Source organism: Coturnix japonica, chromosome 3, assembly GCF_054131305.1.
Source record: "Coturnix japonica strain WE chromosome 3, WE-NBRP24, whole genome shotgun sequence".
In the NCBI taxonomy this organism is placed as follows: domain Eukaryota; kingdom Metazoa; phylum Chordata; class Aves; order Galliformes; family Phasianidae; genus Coturnix; species Coturnix japonica.
In genome coordinates, this window is record NC_140665.1 from 1764613 (window position 1) to 1779497 (window position 14885).

Here is a 14885-nt window from a genome sequence, read left to right on the forward strand (position 1 = left end):
GATAGAGCGGAGGAAAACCAAGAAAAGTGGTGATAGAGCGTAGGAAAACCACGAAAAGCAGTGATAGATCGGAGGAAAACCAAGAAAAGCGGGGTTAGAGCAAAGGAAACCCAAGAAAAGCAGGGTTAGAGCAAAGGAAAACCAAGAAAAGCGAAGTTAGAGCGGAGGAAAACCAAGAAAAGCGGGGTTAGAGCGGAGGAAAACCAAGAAAAGCGGAGTTAGAGCGGAGGAAAACCAAGAGAAACGGGGTTAGAGCGGAGAAAAACCAAGAAAAGCTGGGTTACAGCGCAGAAAAAACAAGAAAAGCGGGGATAGAAGGGAGGAAAACCAAGAAAAGCGGGGTTAGAGCGGAGGAAAACCAAGAAAAGCGGGGTTAGAGCGGAGGAATACCAAGAAAAGCGGGGCTAGAGCAGGGGAAAACCAAGAAAAAGAAGTTAGAGAGGAAGAAAACGAAGAAAAGCGCGGTTAGAGCAGCAGAAATCCGAGAAAAGCATGGTTAGAGTTGAGAAAAACCATGAAAAGCTGGGTTAGATTGGAGAAAAACCAAGAAAAGCGGGGTTAGTGCGGAGGAAAACCAAGAAAAGAGGGGTTAGTGCGGAGGAAAACCAAGAAAAGCGGGGTTAGAGCGGAGGAAAACCAAGAAAAGCGGAGTTAGAGCGGAGGAAAACCAAGAGAAACGGGGTTAGAGCGGAGAAAAACCAAGAAAAGCTGGGTTACAGCGCAGAAAAAACAAGAAAAGCGGGGATAGAAGGGAGGAAAACCAAGAAAAGCGGAGTTAGAGCGGAGGAAAACCAAGAGAAAAGGGGTCAGAGGGGAGAAAAACCAAGAAAAGCAGGGATAGAAGGGAGGAAAACCAAGAAAAGCGGCGTTAGAGCAGAGAAAAACCAACAAAAACAGGGTTAGAGCAAAGGAAAACCAAGAAAAGCTGGGTTAGAGTGGAGGAAAACCAAGAAAAGCGGAACAAGTGCAAAGGAAAACCAAGAAAAGCGGGGTTAGTGCGGAGGAAAACCAAGAAAAGCTGGGATAGAAGTGAGGAAAACCAAGAAAAGAGGGGTTAGAAAGGAGGAAAACCAAGAAAAGCGGGGTTAGAGCGGAGGAAACCCAAGAAAAGCGGGGTTAGAGCAAAGGAAAACCAAGAAAAGCGAAGTTAGAGCGGAGAAAAACCAAGAAAAGCTGGGTTAGAGCGAAGGAAAACCAAGAGAAGTGGTGTTAGAGCGTAGGAAAACAAAGAAAAGTGGTGATAGAGCGTAGGAAAACCAAGAAAAGCGGTGATAGAGCGGAGGAAAACCAAGAAAAGCGGGGTTAGAGCAAAGAAAAACCAAGAAAAGCAGGGTTAGAGCAAAGGAAAACCAAGAAAAGCGAAGATAGAGCAGAGGAAAACCAAGAGAAACGGGGTTAGAGCGGAGAAAAACCAAGAAAAGCGGTGATAGTGCGGAGGAAATCTAAGAAAAGCAAGGTTAGAGCGGAGAAAAACCAAGAAAAGCAGGGTTAGAGAAAAGGAAACAAAGAAAAGCGGGGTTAGAGCAGAGGAAAACCAAGTAAAGCAGAGTAAGAACGGAAGAAAACGAAGAAAAACTAGGTTAGAGCGTAGGAAAACCAAGAAAAGCGGTGATAGAGCGGAGGAAAACCATGAAAAGTGGTGATAGAGCGTAGGAAAACCACGAAAAGCAGGGTTAGAGCGGAGGAAAACCAAGAAAAGCAGGGTTAGAGCGGAGAAAAACCAAGAAAAGCAAGGTTAGAGCGGAGGAAAACCAAGGAAAGCGAAGTTAGAGAAGTGGAAAACCAAGAAAAATGAAGTTAGAGAGGAGGAAAACGAAGATATGCAGTGTTAGAGCATAGGAAAACCAAGAAAAGCTGGCTTAGAGCGGAGGAAAACCAAGAAAAGCTGGGATAGAGCGGAGGAAAACCAAGAAAAGCGGGGTTAGAAAGGAGGAAAACCAAGAAAAGCGGGGTTGGAGCGGAGGAAAACCATGAAAACCGGGATTAGAGCGGAAGAAAACCAAGAAAAGCGGGGTTAGAGCAGATGAAAACCAAGAAAAGCGGCGTTAGAGCGGAGGAAAACCAAGAAAAGCTGGGATAGAGCGGAGGAAATCCAAGAAAAGCGGGGTTAGAAAGGAGGAAAACCAAGCAAAGCGGGGTTAGAGCGGAGGAAAACCAAGAAAAGCGGTGTTAGAGCAGAGGAATACCAAGAGAAACGGGGTTAGAGCGGAGAAAAACCAAGAAAAGCAGTGATAGAGCGGAGGAAAACCAAGAAAAGCGGGGTTAGAGCGGAGAAAAACCAAGAAAAGCAGGGTTAGAGAAAAGGAAAACAAAGACAAGCTGGGTTAGAGCGGAGGAAAACCAAGAAAAGCGGTGATAGAGCGGAGGAAAACCAAGAAAAGTGGTCTTAGAGCGTAGGAAAACCAAGAAAAGCGGTGATAGAGCGGAGGAAAACCAAGAAAAGTGGTGATAGAGCGTAGGAAAACCACGAAAAGCAGTGATAGATCGGAGGAAAACCAAGAAAAGCGGGGTTAGAGCAAAGGAAACCCAAGAAAAGCAGGGTTAGAGCAAAGGAAAACCAAGAAAAGCGAAGTTAGAGCGGAGGAAAACCAAGAAAAGCGGGGTTAGAGCGGAGGAAAACCAAGAAAAGCGGAGTTAGAGCGGAGGAAAACCAAGAGAAACGGGGTTAGAGCGGAGAAAAACCAAGAAAAGCTGGGTTACAGCGCAGAAAAAACAAGAATAGCGGGGATAGAAGGGAGGAAAACCAAGAAAAGCGGGGTTAGAGCGGAGGAAAACCAAGAAAAGCGGGGTTAGAGCGGAGGAATACCAAGAAAAGCGGGGCTAGAGCAGGGGAAAACCAAGAAAAAGAAGTTAGAGAGGAAGAAAACGAAGAAAAGCGCGGTTAGAGCAGCAGAAATCCGAGAAAAGCATGGTTAGAGTTGAGAAAAACCATGAAAAGCTGGGTTAGATTGGAGAAAAACCAAGAAAAGCGGGGTTAGTGCGGAGGAAAACCAAGAAAAGAGGGGTTAGTGCGGAGGAAAACCAAGAAAAGCGGAGTTAGAGAGGAGGAAAACCAAGAGAAAAGGGGTTAGAGGGGAGAAAAACCAAGAAAAGCAGGGATAGAAGGGAGGAAAACCAAGAAAAGCGGCGTTAGAGCAGAGAAATACCAACAAAAACAGGGTTAGAGCAAAGGAAAACCAAGAAAAGCTGGGTTAGAGTGGAGGAAAACCAAGAAAAGCGGAACAAGTGCAAAGGAAAACCAAGAAAAGCGGGGTTAGTGCGGAGGAAAACCAAGAAAAGCTGGGATAGAGCGGAGGAAAACCAAGAAAAGAGGGGTTAGAAAGGAGGAAAACCAAGAAAAGCGGGGTTAGAGCGGAGGAAACCCAAGAAAAGCGGGGTTAGAGCAAAGGAAAACCAAGAAAAGCGAAGTTAGAGCGGAGAAAAACCAAGAAAAGCTGGGTTAGAGCGAAGGAAAACCAAGAGAAGTGGTGTTAGAGCGTAGGAAAACCAAGAAAAGTGGTGATAGAGCGTAGGAAAACCACGAAAAGCGGTGATAGAGCGGAGGAAAACCAAGAAAAGCGGGGTTAGAGCAAAGAAAAACCAAGAAAAGCAGGGTTAGAGCAAAGGAAAACCAAGAAAAGCGAAGATAGAGCAGAGGAAAACCAAGAGAAACGGGGTTAGAGCGGAGAAAAACCAAGAAAAGCGGTGATAGTGCGGAGGAAATCTAAGAAAAGCAAGGTTAGAGCGGAGAAAAACCAAGAAAAGCAGGGTTAGAGAAAAGGAAACAAAGAAAAGCGGGGTTAGAGCAGAGGAAAACCAAGTAAAGCAGAGTAAGAACGGAAGAAAACGAAGAAAAACTAGGTTAGAGCGTAGGAAAACCAAGAAAAGCGGTGATAGAGCGGAGGAAAACCATGAAAAGTGGTGATAGAGCGTAGGAAAACCACGAAAAGCAGGGTTAGAGCGGAGGAAAACCAAGAAAAGCAGGGTTAGAGCGGAGAAAAACCAAGAAAAGCAAGGTTAGAGCGGAGGAAAACCAAGGAAAGCGAAGTTAGAGAAGTGGAAAACCAAGAAAAATGAAGTTAGAGAGGAGGAAAACGAAGATATGCAGTGTTAGAGCATAGGAAAACCAAGAAAAGCTGGCTTAGAGCGGAGGAAAACCAAGAAAAGCTGGGATAGAGCGGAGGAAAACCAAGAAAAGCGGGGTTAGAAAGGAGGAAAACCAAGAAAAGCGGGGTTGGAGCGGAGGAAAACCATGAAAACCGGGATTAGAGCGGAAGAAAACCAAGAAAAGCGGGGTTAGAGCAGATGAAAACCAAGAAAAGCGGCGTTAGAGCGGAGGAAAACCAAGAAAAGCTGGGATAGAGCGGAGGAAATCCAAGAAAAGCGGGGTTAGAAAGGAGGAAAACCAAGCAAAGCGGGGTTAGAGCGGAGGAAAACCAAGAAAAGCAGGGTTAGAGCAAAGGAAAACCAAGAAAAGCGAAGTTAGAGTGGAGGAAAACCAAGAAAAGCTGAGTTAGAGCGTAGGAAATCCAAGAAATGCGGGGTTATAGCAGAGGAAAACCAAGAAAAGCGGGGTTAGAGCGGAGGAAAACCAAGAAAAGCGGGGTTAGAGCGGAGGAAAACCAAGCAAAGCAGAGTTAGAACGGAAGAAAACGAAGAAAAGCGTGTTAGAGCAGCAGAAATCCGAGAAAAGCATGGTTAGAGTGGAGAAAAACGATGAAAAGCTGGGTTAGAGCGGAGATAAACCAAGAAAAGCGGGATTAGAGCGTAGGAAAACCAAGAAAAGTGGTGTTAGAGCGGAGGAAAACCAAGAAAAGCGGGGTTAGAGCGGAGGAAAACCAAGTAAAGCAGAGTTAGAACGGAAGAAAATGAAGAAAAGCGTGGTTAGAGCAGCAGAAATCCGAGAAAAGCATGGCTAGAGTAGAGAAAAACGATGAAAAGCTGGGTTAGAGCGGAGAAAAACCATGAAAACCGGGATTAGAGCGGAGGAAAACCAAGAAAAGCGGGGTTAGAGCGGAGGAAAACCAAGAAAAGCAAGGTTAGAGCAGATGAAAACCAAGAAAAGCGGGGTTAGAGCGGAGGAAAACCAAGAAAAGCTGGGATAGAGCGGAGGAAAACCAAGAAAAGCGGGGTTAGAAAGGAGGAAAACCAAGCAAAGCGGGGTTAGAGCGGAGGAAAACCAAGAAAAGCAGGGCTAGAGCAAAGGAAAACCAAGAAAAGCGAAGTTAGAGCGGAGGAAAACCAAGAAAAGCTGAGTTAGAGTGTAGGAAATCCAAGAAATGCGGGGTTATAGCAGAGGAAAACCAAGAAAAGCGGGGTTAGAGCGGAGGAAAACCAAGAAAAGCGGGGTTAGAGCGGAGGAAAACCAAGTAAAGCAGAGTTAGAACGGAAGAAAATGAAGAAAAGTGTGTTAGAGCAGCAGAAATCCGAGAAAAGCATGGTTAGAGTGGAGAAAAACCATGAAAAGCTGGGTTAGATTGGAGAAAAACCAAGAAAAACCCGGTTAGTGCAGAGGAAAACCAATAAAAGCGGGGTTAGAGTGGAGGAAAACCAAGAAAAGCGGTGTTAGAGCGGAGGAAAACCATGAAAAGCGGGATTAGATCGAAGGAAAACCAAGAAAAGCGGGGTTAGAGCAATGGAAAACCAAGAAAAGTGAAGTTAGAGCGGAGGAAAACCAAGAAAAGCGGGGTTAGAAAGAAGGATAGCCAAGAAAAGCGGGGTTAGAGCGGATGAAAACCAAGAAAAGCGGGGTTAGAGCGTAGGAAATCCAAGAAAAGCGGGGTTATATCAGAGGAAAACTAAGAAAAGCGGGGTTAGAGCGGAGGAAAACCAAGAAAAGCGGTGTTAGAGAGGAGGAAAACCAAGTAAAGCAGAGTTAGAACGGAAGAAAACGAAGAAAAGCGTGTTAGAGCAGCAGAAATCCGAGAAAAGCATGGTTAGAGTGGAGAAAAACGATGAAAAGCTGGGTTAGAGAGGAGAAAAACCAAGAAAAGAGGGATTAGAGCGAAGGAAGACAAAGAAAAGGGGGGTTAGAGCAATGGAAAACCAAGAAAAGTGAAGTTAGAGCGGAGGAAAACACAGAAAAGCAGGGTTAGAGAGGAGGAAAACCAAGAAAAGCGGGGTTAGAGCGGAGGATAACCAAGAAAAACAAGGTTAGAGCGGAGGAAAACCAAGAAAAAAAAATTAGAGGAAGAAAACGAAGAAAAGCGCGGTTAGAGCAGCAGAAATATGAGAAAAGCATGGTTAGATTGGAGAAAAACCATGAAAAGCTGGGTTAGATTGGAGAAAAACCAAAAAAGCGGGGTTACTGCGGAGGAAAACCAAGAAAAGCGGGGTTAGAGCGGATGAAAACCAAGAAAAGCGGGGTTAGAGCAATGCAAAACCAAGAAAAGCGGTGTTAGAGCAGAGGAAAACCAAGAGAAACGGGGTTAGAGCGGAGAAAAACCAAGAATAGCGGTGATAGAGCGGAGGAAAACCAAGAAAAGCGGGGTTAGAGAGGAGAAAAACCAAGAAAAGCAGGGTTAGAGAAAAGGAAAACAAAGAAAAGCTGGGTTAGAGCGGAGGAAAACCAAGAAAAGCGGTGATAGAGCGGAGGAAAACCAAGAAAAGTGGTGTTAGAGTGTAGGAAAACCAAGAAAAGCGGTGATAGAGCGGAGGAAAACCAAGAAAAGTGGTGATAGAGCGTAGGAAATCCACGAAAAGCAAGGTTAGAGCAAAGGAAAACCAAGAAAAGCGAAGATAGAGCGGAGGAAAACCATGAAAAGCTGGCTTAGAGCGGAGGAAAACCAAGAAAAGCTGGCTTAGAGCGGAGGAAAACCAAGAAAAGTGGAATAACTGCGGAGGAAAACCAAGAAAAGCGGGGTTAGAGCCGAGGAAAACCATGAAAAGCGGGGTTGGAGCGGAGGGAAACCAATAAAAGCGGTGATAGAGCGGAGGAAAACCAAGAAAAGTGGTGTTAGAGTGTAGGAAAACCAAGAAAAGCGGTGATAGAGCGGAGGAAAACCAAGAAAAGTGGTGATAGAGCGTAGGAAATCCACGAAAAGCAAGGTTAGAGCAAAGGAAAACCAAGAAAAGCGAAGATAGAGCGGAGGAAAACCAAGAAAAGCTGGCTTAGAGCGGAGGAAAACCAAGAAAAGCTGGTTTAGAGCGGAGGAAAACCAAGAAAAGTGGAATAACTGCGGAGGAAAACCAAGAAAAGTGGGGTTAGAGCCGAGGAAAACCATGAAAAGCGGGGTTGGAGCGGAGGAAAACCAAGAAAAGCAGCGTTAGAGCGGAGGAAAACCAATAAAAGCAGGGTTAGAGCGGAGGAAAACCAAGTAAAGCAGAGTTAGAACAGAAGAAAATGAAGAAAAGCGTGGTTAGAGCAGCAGAAATCCGAGAAAAGCATGGCTAGAGTAGAGAAAAACGATGAAAAGCTGGGTTAGAGCAGAGAAAAACAATGAAAACCGGGATTAGAGCGGAGGAAAACCAAGAAAAGAGGGGTTAGAGCGGAGGAAAACCAAGAAAAGCAAGGTTAGAGCAGATGAAAACCTAGAAAAGCGGGGTTAGAGCGGAGGAAAACCAAGAAAAGCTGGGATAGAGCGGAGGAAAACCAAGAAAAGCGGGGTTAGAAAGGAGGAAAACCAAGCAAAGCGGGGTTAGAGCGGAGGAAAACCAAGAAAAGCAGGGCTAGAGCAAAGGAAAACCAAGAAAAGCGAAGTTAGAGCGGAGGAAAACCAAGAAAAGCTGAGTTAGAGTGTAGGAAATCCAAGAAATGCGGGGTTATAGCAGAGGAAAACCAAGAAAAGCGGGGTTAGAGCGGAGGAAAACCAAGAAAAGCGGGGTTAGAGCGGAGGAAAACCAAGTAAAGCAGAGTTAGAACGGAAGAAAATGAAGAAAAGTGTGTTAGAGCAGCAGAAATCCGAGAAAAGCATGGTTAGAGTGGAGAAAAACCATGAAAAGCTGGGTTAGATTGGAGAAAAACCAAGAAAAACCCGGTTAGTGCGGAGGAAAACCAATAAAAGCGGGGTTAGAGCGGAGGAAAACCAAGAAAAGCGGGGTTAGAGCGGAGGAAAACCATGAAAAGCGGGATTAGATCGAAGGAAAACCAAGAAAAGCGGAGTTAAAGCAATGGAAAACCAAGAAAAGTGAAGTTAGAGCGGAGGAAAACCAAGAAATGCGGGGTTAGAAAGAAGGATAGCCAAGAAAAGCGGGTTTAGAGCGGATGAAAACCAAGAAAAGCGGGGTTAGAGCGTAGGAAATCCAAGAAAAGCGGGGTTATATCAGAGGAAAACTAAGAAAAGCGGGGTTAGAGCAGAGGAAAACCAAGAAAAGCGGTGTTAGAGCGGAGGAAAACCAAGTAAAGCAGAGTTAGAACGGAAGAAAACGAAGAATAGCGAGTTAGAGCAGCAGAAATCCGAGAAAAGCATGGTTAGAGTGGAGAAAAACGATGAAAAGCTGGGTTAGAGCGGAGAAAAACCAAGAAAAGAGGGATTAGAGCGAAGGAAAACAAAGAAAAGGGGGGTTAGAGCAATGGAAAACCAAGAGAAGTGAAGTTAGAGCAAAGGAAAACACAGAAAAGCAGGGTTAGAGAGGAGGAAAACCAAGAAAAGCGGGGTTAGAGCGGAGGATAACCAAGAAAAACAAGGTTAGAGCGGAGGAAAACCAAGAAAAAAAAATTAGAGGAAGAAAACGAAGAAAAGAGCGGTTAGAGCAGCAGAAATATGAGAAAAGCATGGTTAGAGTGAAGAAAAAACATGAAAAGCTGGGTTAGAGTGGAGAAAAACCAAAAAAGCGGGGTTAGTGCGGAGGAAAACCAAAAAAAGTGGGGTTAGAGCGGATGAAAACCAAGAAAAGCGGGGTTAGAGCAAAGGAAAACCAAGAAAAGCGGTGTTAGAGCAGAGGAAAACCAAGAGAAACGGGGTTAGAGCGGAGAAAAACCAAGAATAGCGGTGATAGAGCGGAGGAAAACCAAGAAAAGCGGGGTTAGAGAGGAGAAAAACCAAGAAAAGCAGGGTTAGAGAAAAGGAAAACAAAGAAAAGCTGGGTTAGAGCGGAGGAAAACCAAGAAAAGCGGGGTTAGAGCGGAGGAAAACCAAGAAAAGTGGTGTTAGAGTGTAGGAAAACCAAGAAAAGCGGTGATAGAGCGGAGGAAAACCAAGAAAAGTGGTGATAGAGCGTAGGAAATCCACGAAAAGCGAGGTTAGAGCAAATGAAAACCAAGAAAAGCGAAGATAGAGCGGAGGAAAACCAAGAAAAGCGGGGTTAGAACGGAGGAAAACCAAGAAAAGAGGGGTTAGAGCGGAGGAAAACCAAGAAAAGCGGGGTTAGAGCGGAGGAAAACAAAGTAAAGCAAAGTTAGAACGGAAGAAAACGAAGAAAAGCATGTTAGAGCAGCAGAAATCCGAGAAAAGCATGGTTAGAGTGGAGAAAAACGATGAAAAGCTGGGTTAGAGCGGAGAAAAACCAAGAAAAGAGGGATTAGAGCGAAGGAAAACAAAGAAAAGTGGGGTTAGAGCAATGGAAAACCAAAAAAGTGAAGTTAGAGCGGAGGAAAACCAAGAAAAGCGGGGTTAGAGCGGAGGATAACCAAGAAAATCGCGGTTAGAGCAAAGGAAAACCAAGTAAAGTGGTGTTAGAGCGGAGGAAAACCACTAAAAGCGAAGTTAGAGCATAGGAAAACCAAGAAAAGCAGAATAAGTGCGGAGGAAAACCAAGAAAAGCGGGGTTAGTGCGGAGGAAAACCAAGAAAAAGAATTAAGAGAGGAGGAAAACGAAGAAAATCGCGGTTAGAGCAGCAGAAATCCGAGAAAATCATGGTTAGAGTGGAGAAAAACCATGAAAAGCTGGGTTAGATTGGAGAAAAACCAAGAAAAGCCCGGTTAGTGCGGAGGAAAACGAAGAAAAGAGGGGTTAGTGCGGAGGTAAACCAAGAAAAGCGGGGTTAGAGCGGAGGAAAACCAAGAAAAGCGGGGTTAGAGCGGAGGAAAACCAAGAAAAGCGGCGTTAGAGCGGAGGATAACCAAGAAAAGCGGGGTTAGAGCGGAGGAAAACCAAGTAAAGCGGGGTTAGAGCGGAGGAAAACCACTAAAAGCGAAGTTAGAGCATAGGAAAGCCAAGAAAAGCAGAATAAGTGCGGAGGAAAACCAAGAAAAGCGGGGTTAGTGCAAAGGAAAACCAAGAAAAAGAATTTAGAGAGGAAGAAATCGAAGAAAATCGCGGTTAGAGCAGCAGAAATCCGAGAAAATCATGGTTAGAGTGGAGAAAAACCATGAAAAGCTGGGTTAGATTAAAGAAAAACCAAGAAAAACCCGGTTAGTGCGGAGGAAAACGAAGAAAAGAGGGGTTAGTGCGGAGGTAAACCAAGAAAAGCGGGGTTAGAGCGGAGGAAAACCAATAAAAGCGGGGTTAGAGCGGAGGAAAACCAAGAGAAACAGGGTTAGAGCGGAGAAAAACCAAGGAAAGCAGGGTTAGAGCGCAGAAAAACCAAGAAAAGCGGGGTTAGAGCGGAGGAAAACCAAGTAGAGCAGAGTTAGAACGGAAGAAAACGAAGAAAAGCGTGGTTAGAGCAGCAGAAATCCGAGAAAAGCATGGCTAGAGTAGAGAAAAACCAAGAAAAGCTGTGTTAGAGCGGAGAAAAACCATGAAAAGCGGGATTAGATCGAAGGAAAACCAAGAAAAGCGGGGTTAGAGCAATGGAAAACCAAGAAAAGTGAAGTTAGAGCGGAGGAAAACCAAGAAAAGCGGGGTTAGAAAGGAGGATAGCCAAGAAAAGCGGGGTTAGAGCGGATGAAAACCAAGAAAAGCAGGGTTAGAGCAAAGGAAAACCAAGAAAAGCGAAGTTAGAGCGGAGGAAAACCAGGAAAAGCGAAGTTAGAGCAGAGAAAATCCAAGAAAAGCGGTGATAGAGCGGAGGAAAACCAAGAAAAGCGGGGTTAGAGCAAAGAAAAACCAAGAAAAGCAGGGTTAGAGCAGAGGAAAACCAAGAAAAGCGAAGATAGAGCAGAGGAAAACCAAGAGAAACGGGGTTAGAGCGGAGAAAAACCAAGAAAAGCGGTGATAGTGCGGAGGAAATCCAAGAAAAGCGGGGTTAGAGCGGAGAAAAACCAAGAAAAGCAGGGTTAGAGAAAAGGAAAACAAAGAAAAGCGGGGTTAGAGCGGAGGAAAACCAAGTAAAGCAGAGTAAAAATGGAAGAAAACGAAGAAAAACTAGGTTAGAGCGTAGGAAAACCAAGAAAAGCGGTGATAGAGCGGAGGAAAACCATGAAAAGTGGTGATAGAGCGTAGGAAAACCACGAAAAGCGGGGTTAGAGCGGAAGAAAACCAAGAAAAGCGGGGTTAGAGCGGAGAAAAACCAAGAAAAGCAAGGTTAGAGCGGAGAAAAACCAAGGAAAGCGAAGATAGAGAAGTTGAAAACCAAGAAAAATGAAGCTAGAGAGGAGGAAAACGAAGATAAGCAGTGTTAGAGCGGAGGAAAACCAAGAAAAGCTGGCTTAGAGCGGAGGAAAATCAAGAAAAGCAGCATTAGAGCGGAGGAAAACCAAGAAAAGCAAGGTTAGAGCAGATGAAAACCTAGAAAAGCGGGGTTAGAGCGGAGGAAAACCAAGAAAAGCTGGGATAGAGCGGAGGAAAACCAAGAAAAGCTGGGTTAGAGCGGAGGAAAACCAAGCAAAGCAGGGCTAGAGCAAAGGAAAACCAAGAAAAGCGAAGTTAGAGCGGAGGAAAACCAAGAAAAGCTGAGTTAGAGTGTAGGAAATCCAAGAAATGCGGGGTTATAGCAGAGGAAAACCAAGAAAAGCGGGGTTAGAGCGGAGGAAAACCAAGAAAAGCGGGGTTAGAGCGGAGGAAAACCAAGTAAAGCAGAGTTAGAACGGAAGAAAACGAAGAATAGCGAGTTAGAGCAGCAGAAATCCGAGAAAAGCATGGTTAGAGTGGAGAAAAACGATGAAAAGCTGGGTTAGAGCGGAGAAAAACCAAGAAAAGAGGGATTAGAGCGAAGGAAAACAAAGAAAAGGGGGGTTAGAGCAATGGAAAACCAAGAGAAGTGAAGTTAGAGCAAAGGAAAACACAGAAAAGCTGGGTTAGAGAGGAGGAAAACCAAGAAAAGCGGGGTTAGAGCGGAGGATAACCAAGAAAAACAAGGTTAGAGCGGAGGAAAACCAAGAAAAATAATTAGAGGAAGAAAACGAAGAAAAGAGCGGTTAGAGCAGCAGAAATATGAGAAAAGCATGGTTAGAGTGAAGAAAAACCATGAAAAGCTGGGTTAGAGTGGAGAAAAACCAAAAAAGCTGGGTTAGTGCGGAGGAAAACCAAAAAAAGTGGGGTTAGAGCGGATAAAAACCAAGAAAGGCGGGGTTAGAACAATGGAAAACCAAGAAAAGCGGTGTTAGAGCAGAGGAAAACCAAGAGAAACGGGGTTAGAGCGGAGAAAAACCAAGAATAGCGGTGATAGAGCGGAGGAAAACCAAGAAAAGCGGGGTTAGAGAGGAGAAAAACCAAGAAAAGCAGGGTTAGAGAAAAGGAAAACAAAGAAAAGCTGGGTTAGAGCGGAGGAAAACCAAGAAAAGCGGTGATAGAGCGGAGGAAAACCAAGAAAAGTGGTGTTAGAGTGTAGGAAAACCAAGAAAAGCGGTGATAGAGCGGAGGAAAACCAAGAAAAGTGGTGATAGAGCGTAGGAAATCCACGAAAAGCGAGGTTCGAGCAAATGAAAACCAAGAAAAGCGAAGATAGAGCGGAGGAAAACCAAGAAAAGCGGGGTTAGAACGGAGGAAAACCAAGAAAAGCGGGGTTAGAGCGGAGGAAAACCAAGAAAAGCGGGGTTAGAGCGGAGGAAAACCAAGTAAAGCAGAGTTAGAACGGAAGAAAACGAAGAAAAGCATGTTAGAGCAGCAGAAATCCGAGAAAAGCATGGTTAGAGTGGAGAAAAACGATGAAAAGCTGGGTTAGAGCGGAGAAAAACCAAGAAAAGAGGGATTAGAGCGAAGGAAAACAAAGAAAAGTGGGGTTAGAGCAATGGAAAACCAAAAAAGTGAAGTTAGAGCGGAGGAAAACCAAGAAAAGCGGGGTTAGAGCGGAGGATAACCAAGAAAATCGCGGTTAGAGCAAAGGAAAACCAAGTAAAGTGGTGTTAGAGCGGAGGAAAACCACTAAAAGCGAAGTTAGAGCATAGGAAAACCTAGAAAGGCAGAATAAGTGCGGAGGAAAACCAAGAAAAGCGGGGTTAGTGCGGAGGAAAACCAAGAAAAAGAATTAAGAGAGGAGGAAAACGAAGAAAATCGCGGTTAGAGCAGCAGAAATCCGAGAAAATCATGGTTAGAGTGGAGAAAAACCATGAAAAGCTGGGTTAGATTGGAGAAAAACCAAGAAAAGCCCGGTTAGTGCGGAGGAAAACGAAGAAAAGAGGGGTTAGTGCGGAGGTAAACCAAGAAAAGCGGGGTTAGAGCGGAGGAAAACCAAGAAAAGCGGGGTTAGAGCGGAGGAAAACCAAGAAAAGCGGCGTTAGAGCGGAGGATAACCAAGAAAAGCGGGGTTAGAGCGGAGGAAAACCAAGTAAAGCGGGGTTAGAGCGGAGGAAAACCACTAAAAGCGAAGTTAGAGCATAGGAAAACCAAGAAAAGCAGAATAAGTGCGGAGGAAAACCAAGAAAAGCGGGGTTAGTGCGGAGGAAAACCAAGAAAAAGAATTTAGAGAGGAAGAAAACGAAGAAAATCGCGGTTAGAGCAGCAGAAATCCGAGAAAATCATGGTTAGAGTGGAGAAAAACCATGAAAAGCTGGGTTAGATTGGAGAAAAACCAAGAAAAACCCGGTTAGTGCGGAGGAAAACGAAGAAAAGAGGGGTTAGTGCGGAGGTAAACCAAGAAAAGCGGGGTTAGAGCGGAGGAAAACCAATAAAAGCGAGGTTAGAGCGGAGGAAAACCAAGAGAAACAGGGTTAGAGCGGAGAAAAACCAAGGAAAGCAGGGTTAGAGCGCAGAAAAACCAAGAAAAGCGGGGTTAGAGCGGAGGAAAACCAAGTAGAGCAGAGTTAGAACGGAAGAAAACGAAGAAAAGCGTGGTTAGAGCAGCAGAAATCCGAGAAAAGCATGGCTAGAGTAGAGAAAAACCAAGAAAAGCTGGGTTAGAGCGGAGAAAAACCATGAAAAGCGGGATTAGATCGAAGGAAAACCAAGAAAAGCGGGGTTAGAGCAATGGAAAACCAAGAAAAGTGAAGTTAGAGCGGAGGAAAACCAAGAAAAGCGGGGTTAGAAAGGAGGATAGCCAAGAAAAGCGGGGTTAGAGCGGATGAAAACCAAGAAAAGCAGGGTTAGAGCAAAGGAAAACCAAGAAAAGCGAAGTTAGAGCGGAGGAAAACCAAGAAAAGCGAAGTTAGAGCAGAGAAAATCCAAGAAAAGCGGTGATAGAGCGGAGGAAAACCAAGAAAAGCGGGGTTAGAGCAAAGAAAAACCAAGAAAAGCAGGGTTAGAGCAGAGGAAAACCAAGAAAAGCGAAGATAGAGCAGAGGAAAACCAAGAGAAACGGGGTTAGAGCGGAGAAAAACCAAGAAAAGCGGTGATAGTGCGGAGGAAATCCAAGAAAAGCGGGGTTAGAGCGGAGAAAAACCAAGAAAAGCAGGGTTAGAGAAAAGGAAAACAAAGAAAAGCGGGGTTAGAGCGGAGGAAAACCAAGTAAAGCAGAGTAAAAATGGAAGAAAACGAAGAAAAACTAGGTTAGAGCGTAGGAAAACCAAGAAAAGCGGTGATAGAGCGGAGGAAAACCATGAAAGGTGGTGATAGAGCGTAGGAAAACCACGAAAAGCGGGGTTAGAGCGGAAGAAAACCAAGAAAAGCGGGGTTAGAGCGGAGAAAAACCAAGAAAAGCAAGGTTAGAGCGGAGAAAAACCAAGGAAAGCGAAGATAGAGAAGTTGAAAACCAAGAAAAATGAAGCTAG